Genomic DNA, 8,136 nt, shown 5'->3' with positions numbered 1-8,136 from the left:
TGGGTACAAAGGCATAGAATACTCTGTTATTTTCAGATTCTACCATCGACGTAATTGCCTATCAGCACTTTGGGTAGAGTTGGGGTTTTACCACTTGCAGGCTCTGCAATTTTCTATCCGGTGAGGAGGAAGGGGTTAAAGTTCAACTGGGTCATTGTTTTTTTTAAGGTTAAACCTAAAAAGAAAAAAAGCTGAGCTTTCCTGCCAACCTTCAAAATCAAATCAAATAAATACATTTGTCAAATTTGACAGAATGTACGGGCTTGACTTTCAACAGCGTCGTTCTCAATGAAGTCAACATTCAGCACCTCTGAAAATGATGCCCTTAATGTCTAAATTCGGTTCTATTTTACGGTTTGGAACTGACCCAAAGCCTGTTGGAAATTAATGGGAGTCTTTTCCTTGATTTCAGTGGATTTTGGATCAGATCAGGACCTGTGTGTATTTGATTAAGTACATGGGAATCAGTTGGGAATTCTCCCAGTTGACTAGGGAAACCAGAGACAAGACTATGAGATTGTCTCCAGTCTGCTCTCTCTCTCACCCAAACAGGAGTTTTGTGCTTTGAAGCCCTACCCTGGAGGGGAAGACAGGGGAGGAGAGAGGGTAAGAAGGATCTGACGACTCTGCTTTAATTCAGTTGGTTAGATTATCATTCTCTGAGAAAAAAAGAGATGCTATGGTAGTTCTTGGTAGAACCACATGCAAGCCAAGTAATTGCTGAGCCAGATTCTCCAGTTTTGCCAATGTATCACAGTCATGGCTTACTAGGCCTGTTGCTATTAATTATAAGAGGGTATTTAATTTCTTTTCTTTTTCACAATTTTATGTCTGGAAGATAAGACTGCGCCGGAAGAGGGACAGAACTAAAGGTCACTGCTTCTATACCCTAAGGCAGCGGTTCTCAACCGGTGGGACGCGTACCACCGGGGGTACTTCGAAGAAGGCTGGGTGGTACGCGAGCCGTACCGCGCCACCGAATCCGCCGCTGAAAGTCCCCCCCCCTCACCCCACTGCCGCGAAACCCTGCCGCCGCCGAAAGTCCCCCTGCGAAACCCTGCCGCCGAAAAGGGGAAAACAGCGGCAGGGTTTCGGCGGAGGGCATTGTTCCCCCCATGTAACCCCGTCGCCGCCGAAAGTCCCCCCCTGCCGCCGCCGCGAAACCCCGCCGCCGCCGAAAGTCCGTCCCCCCCCCTTTTTTTGACCAAGTGGTACTCGGGGAAAAAAAGGTTGAGAACCGCTGCCCTAAGGTATTTGAATCCTCCTTTTTTTCCATCTAATTTTTCTCTCTCCTTTCTAAATCCCCTAAAAGAAACAGGAAAGCTCAAAAATCAACCACAGAATTCTTGACTTATGTCAGCGCATGAAGATATTGCTCTTTTATTTGTAAAAAATGATCAAATCTGTTCCTTATTTGCTGCTGGCAACAGGGTTACTTCCCAGTAACTGTTGTTCTTCCAGATGTGTTGCTCATATCCATTCTAATATAGGTGAGTGTGCGCCACCGTGCACTGGTTCCTGGAACTTTTTTCCCCTTAGCAAGCCCCGTAGGGTCAGCTTAGGTGCCCCCTGGAGTACCGCTCTCATGCCGCGGTGTATGAGGCACCGCTGACCCCACGGGCTCTCAGGCCCTTCTTTCTGCCGACTCCGACAGCGGGGATGGAGGGTGGGTGTGGAATGGATATGAGCAACACATCTCGAAAGAACAACAGTTACTGGGAAGTAACCCTGTTTTCTACTTCGAGTGATTGCTCATATCCATTCCAGTATAGGTGATTAAATAGCCATACCTTGGAGGTGGGTAGGAGTCATCGGTGAGCTGCTCTCATCAGTATGGCCCTGCCGAAGCCCGCGTCCTCTCTCGCCTGCTGCACGATGGCGTAGTGGGACGTGAAGGTGTGAACCGACAACCAGGTCGCTGTCCTGCAGGGGCATTCTTTCCAAGAAGGCTGCCGACCAGGCCTGGGACCCGGTCGAGTGCACCGAAACAGCTCCTGGAAGCGGCACCTTCGCCCGCTCGTAGCTGCACTTGATGCAGGCGGTGATCCAGGCGGAGATGCACTGGGTGGAGAGAGGTGAGCCCTTCATCCGGTCCGCCACCGCCACGAACAGCTGTGTCGACTTCCGGAACAGCCACGTCCGCTCGATGTAGTAGGCCAGGGCTCGTCTCATGTCCAGCGAGTGCCATCTCCGCTCCTCCTCCGACCCGGGCGGTTTTGGAAAGAACATGGGGAGGAAGATATCCTGGTTATAGTGGAACTGGGACACCACCTTAGGCAGGAAGGCTGGGTGGGGTCTCAACCGCACCTTGTCTTTATAAAAGACAGTGTAGGGGGGTTCCGAGGTTAAAGCCCTTAACTCGGAGACCCTCCAAGCCGATGTAATGGCCACCAGGAAGGCTACCTTCCACAAAAGGACGAGCAGCAGGCATGTAGCCATGGGCTCGAAGGGGGGTCCCGTCAGTCTGGTGAGGACCAGGTTCAAGTCCCAGGGAGGCACCGGGTCACGGACCTGCGGATATAGCCTCTCCACCCCCTTGAGGAACCTGACTGACATGGGGTGGGAAAATAATGACCTCCCTTCCATCGGCTGGTGGAAGGCCGAGATGGCCGCCAGGTGCACCTTCAGGGAGGCCAGCGCTAAACCCTGGAGCTTCAGGTGGAGCAGGTACTCCAGGATTGCCTGTATGGGCGAGCAGCTCGGTGGGATGCCCCGGGACTCCGCCCAACAGGTAAACCGCTTCCACTTGGCCCGGTACACCACCTGAGTGGAAGGTTTTCTGCTGCCCAGCGGAATCTGTTGGACCTGCGCCGAGCAGGCTCTCTCCCCCTCCGTCAGCCACAGAGTCTCCATGATGTCAGGTGGAAGGAGTCCAGGTCCAGGTGCAGCAGGGGATCCTGGTCCTGGGAGAGCAGGTCGTAACGCCTCAGGAGCGGCACTGGCGGGGCGATGGACAGATCCAGCAACATGCTGAAGCAGTGCTGTCTCGGCCAGGCTAGGGCAATCAATATGACGTCTGCTTTGTCCCTTTTGATTTTCAAGAGGACTTTGGGCAGTAGCGGAATGGGGGGAAACGCATACATGCGGGTCCCTGTCCAGTCTATGAGGAACGCATCGGAGATGGAGCCCGGCTCGCAACCCCGGAACTAGCAGAACCTCAGGCACTTCCTGTTCCAGGACGACACGAACAGGTCCAGTTGGGGAACACCCCACTTGCGGAAGATAAAACTTATCACCTCTGGGTATAGTGACCAGTTGTGTCGGGGTAGAAACGACCTGCTGAGGCGGTCCGCCTCGTCATTCCTGACCCCAGGGAGGTGAGAGGCAGATATGTGGAAGTCGTGCCTCACCACAAAGTCCCAAAGCCGAATGGCCTCCTGGCAAAGGGCTGAGGAGCACGCTCCCCCCTGCCTGTTCATATAGAACATGGCTGCTGTGTTGTCCGTGAGGACCTGCACCATCCTGCCCCTCAGGAATCTGAGGAACACCTTGCAGGCCAGCCGGACTGTCCTGAGCTCCTGGACGTTGATATGGAGGCTCCTCTCCTCCTCCAACCAGAGCCCCTGGGTGCTCAGGTCGCTGATGTGGGCCCCCCACCCCACATCCAAAGCGTCCGTAATGAGGGTGACCGATTGGACCAAGTCTCGGAATGGAACCCCCTTCAGTACTTCCCCAGGAGTCCACCACCAGTTCAGGGAGGTCAGGAGCTGTGTGGGAACCGTGACCACCCTGTTCAAGGAGTGCCTGGCTGGTGCATACACCGAGGCTAACCACGCCTGGAGAGGCCTGAGCTTGAGGCGAGCCAGCCTCACCACATACGTACAGGCCGCCATGTGTCCCAACAGTTGCAGGCAGTGCCTGGTTGTCGTCATGGGGGACCTGTGGAGTTGGTCAATTATGGTGGCCATCGCTTCGAATTGAGGTTGTGGGAGGAAGGCTCTGGCCTGAGTGACGTCCAGGGTGGCCCCGATGAAATCTATGCGCTGCACTGGGGTGAGAGTGAACTTCTGCTCGTTGATGAGCAGCCCCAGTCTGGTGCATGTTGCACAGGTGAGTGCCAGGCTGTTCCGAACATGGGCCCTGGACCTGCCCCGGATCAGCCAGTTGTCCAGATAGGAGAAGATCTGGACCCCTCTGCGGTGCAGGTGGGCCGCCACCACCGCCATACACTTTGTGAAGACCCTGGGGGCAGACGAGAGGCCAAAGGGCAGGGCCCAGAATTGGTAATAGCAGCCAGCTACCATAAACCGGAGGAAGTGCCTGTGTCTGGGAAGGATGGAAATATGAAAGTATGCATCCTTGAGGTCGAGGGCGGCGTACCAGTCTCCTGGATCCAGTGCAGGGATGATGGAGGCTAGGGAAACCATACAGAACCTGAGATGTCTGATGGAACTTGTTCAGGCGGTGAAGATCTCATATGGGTCTCAGGCCCCCCTTTACCTTGGGGATGAAGAAATACCTGGAGTAGAATCCCCTCCCTATTTCCTGTGGAGGGACTGCTTCCACAGCCCCGAGGAGGAGGAAGGAATTCACCTCCTGCAACAAGAGTTGCTCGTGAGAGGGGTCCTGAAGAGGGACGGGGTGGGGGTGGATCTGGGGGGAAGGCCGTAAACTGAAGGGGATAGCCCCTGAGAACTACGCCGAGGACCCAGTGGTCTGATGTAATACTTTTCCACTCAGCGTAGTAGGGCCTGAGCCTTTCCGCAAACAGAAGGGAGAGATCCAGGAGAAGGGTATTAGTGCCACCCTCGGGCGCACCATCAAAACTGGCGCTTGGTGTTGAGCCCTTTGGTGGGACCCTGCTGAGAATCCACGGATGACCCCAATTGGTCGCAGCGGCCAAAGCCCATTCCTGTCACGGCCCCTCTGGGGCTGAGAGGACCTGGGCGGCAGCCCAGGGGGCGGCTGGGTCTGGCGCTGAAGCTGTGGCCGAGACTGGCGCCTCGAGCCCTGAGGTGTGTACAGGCCCAACGACCTGAGCATGGCCCTAGCGTCTTCCAGGGCGTGCAGCTTGTCATCAGTCTTATCTGAAAAGAGGCCTGCCCCATCAAAGGGCAGGTCCTGGATAGACTGCTGCACTTCCTGAGATAGCTCAGAAGACTGCAGCCATGAACACCTCCGCATGGCAATAGCCGAGGCCACGGCTCTGCTGGCGGTGTCCGCAGCGTCACTGGCAGTCTGCAAAGCTGCCCCTACCACTGTGGCGCCCTCCTCCAGGACCGTTGCAAAGTCCGCCGCCTGGTCCTGGGACGGCCCCTCTGCGAACCTGTGCATGGAGGTCCAGAGGTTCAAGTTATAGCGGCTGAGGAGCGCTTGATGGTTTGCAATCCTCAACTGCAGGGCCCCGGTGGAGTAGACCTAGCGGCCGAACAGGTCTAGTTTTTTGTTATCTTTATTTTTGGGCGTGTTGCCCGGGCCACCTTGTCTGTCCCATTGGTTGGCCATGTCCACCACTAGGGTCCCGGGGGCTGGGTGGGTGTAAAGGAACTCAAGCCCCTCTGATGGAACATAGTACTTTTTCTCGGCACCCATGGAGGTCGGGGCAACCAAGGCAGGGGTTTGCCAGAGAGCCGTGGCCAGCTTCAGGACTCTCTGCTGAACCGGCAGGGCCACTCTGGATGCTCCTGCCGACCCAGCTACCCCAAAGAGGGGGTCCTCCTCCTCAGAGAGCTCCTTCAGTTCTATATTGAGGTTGCTGGCCACCCTCTTAAGGAGCTCCTGGTGCGCTTTGAAACCTGGTAGGGGCGCCCTGTGGTCCCTGGCAGTCGCCTCGCCAGGGGAGGAGGAGGAGGAGGATTGTGGGAGGGGCCCAGTGGAGGGTCCTTCCTCAGGGTCCGATTCCTCCTCCAAGGAATGGCCCTTAGCTGGCTGGCTAGGCGGGAGACGGGGTTACAGGTTGTGTCACTGACGACGGGACAGAGACAGTACCTGTCCCATCTGCACCTCCCAGACTGGTCACTGCCATGGACCTTGTGGCCACCTCAGTGCCGGCTGCGGTGCTTCTGGGTGGTGCATACCCTTGCGGGACCCCAAGCCGCTAGAGCGGTGCCAGCGGTGTCTGTGGCTCCTGCCTGCCTTCATCGAGGACCTGCTCCGTGACGACGCCGACAAAGTCGAGGAGCGGTGGTGCCATCGCTCATGGTGCCGATGGGGAGGCGTACGGCTTGATGAGCTGGAGGACGACCTCCATCTCGATGCTGAGGTTTTGCAGCATCGCTTCCCCTTCGGGGACCGGGAGCAGTGCTGGCTGTCTCTACTCGGTGCCAAGTCCAACCCCGAAGAACGCGACCAGCGATGTGGTGCCGTGGTCTGCGCTGCTGGAGACAAGTCCTTCAGCACCGGGATCCATGCCGGACTGTGGTTCAGGGATCAGGACTGGTGCCGTGCATGTCTCGGTGCTGAGCCCGACTCCAAGGGGCAGGATCAGCGATGACGTGTGGTGTGCGTCGTCGGTGCCGATTCCTCCGGTTCTGGGATCCACGCCGGACTCCGTTCCAGGGATCGAGACCGGTGCCGTGGTGAGGAGGGACTCGGTGCCAGGGTGCAGGAGTGGGAGCTGCGCACCTTGCGCGAGGCAGAACTGTCGCGGCATCACCTCGAATGCGAAATCTCCGGTGCCCTGGACCTTCCTCGGTGCGGAGGAGCTCGAAGACCCAGAGTCAGAGCTGCAACGGGAGCTGGCACACTCTACCCACTCTGACCATCTTGGGGGAGACTTGGACTGTGGTCTTGACCACCCACCAAAGGCACCCAGCGCGGGTTTACCTCGAGACGCCAGTCCCTGCACCCTCGGCTGAGGGGGGGATGGAGGCGTGGGCATGGCCATGAGGGCGCGTGCCACGTGGAACGCCTCCGACATTGACAGTCCTTGCAGGGGTGCTCCCCCACCCCCAGGAGTCAGGGGAGGCTCCCTGTGTGGAGATGCAGATGCCGGAGTAAACTCAACGGCCCGTGGCTGGTGCATCTCCTGACTCCCAGCAGGCCGCGCAGGCGGTGCGGGGGAGTCCTGGCGCTTGGTGCCCTGGCGCTTCTTTCTCTTCAGCACCGGTGACTGGCGACGGGTCGACTCCTGTGCCGGTGGAGTGCTCTGCACCGAGGAGACGCTCGGTGCCACACGAGAACGCGCCGGTTCGAAGTCTGGGCAGAGCGCTGACTCCATCAGGATGGCCTTCAAGCGAGCGTCCCGTTCTTTCTGGGTCCGCGGCTTGAAGGCTTTGCAGATCCTGCACTTGTCCTTCCTGTGCTGTTCTCCCAGACAGCGGAGAGAGCGCTGACGAGGGTCACTCACAGGGAAGGGCTTGCCGCAAGCGGCGCAGGACTTAAAACCGGTTGAGCCAGGCATGGCCCAACCTTAAGCCCCTAAGAGCTTCTTATCTAATCTAATGCTAACTAACTACATTTAACTAATTAACTCTAAATATTGAACTACAAGAACGAGAACAGAACAAACGGGGAATGCTACTTGCTATAACACAAGAGGCAAGACGTTCCAGTAACCCTCACGGTGGAAAGAAGGAACTGAGGGCCCGCAGGGTCAGCAGTGCCTCATATACCGTGGCATAAGCGCGGTACTCCAGGGGGCGACTAAGACGACCCTACGGGGCTTGCTAAGGGGAAAAAAGTTCCGGGAACCAGTGCATGGTATCGCGCACTCACCTATATTGGAATGGATATGAGCAATCACTCGAAGTAGAACAGGTGGTTACTCCTGAGCAGTTGTATACATTTAACTGCGTTTCAGGGCTGTGAGTCTCTCGAGGATATAATGATTAAAATGCACATGATTAATAAGCGGTGATAAACCCGGAGAGATATGGCACCCTATGGAGTTAATCACTCCACGCTTTCCCCAAATTCCATGGCACAGAGACAATCCTTCCCAGCTCACAAGATTCCTGCCTCCTCTGATAAAGCCATCAGAGGGAGGGTGATGCAGCTGTTCTTCAGGTTTTCTGTAGTCATTGCACTATTAAAATTAGGATGGTACTTGCCAGTTGTGTTGTTTCAGCTGTGTGGTCTACAGGGTTGATCATCATTTCTGGGTGTATACGTACATGTTTTGTGGATTAATAATAATTCAGCTTTTAAGGTTCATTCGTGACAGGTCAATGGCCCACCCACTGCCAAACACAACAC

This window comes from Emydura macquarii, unplaced genomic scaffold, assembly GCF_026122565.2.
Source record: "Emydura macquarii macquarii isolate MOO-44397 ecotype Brisbane River unplaced genomic scaffold, CSIRO-AGI_Emac_v2 contig_2768, whole genome shotgun sequence".
NCBI classification, from domain to species: Eukaryota; Metazoa; Chordata; order Testudines; family Chelidae; genus Emydura; species Emydura macquarii.
This window is presented reverse-complemented; position numbering follows the sequence as displayed.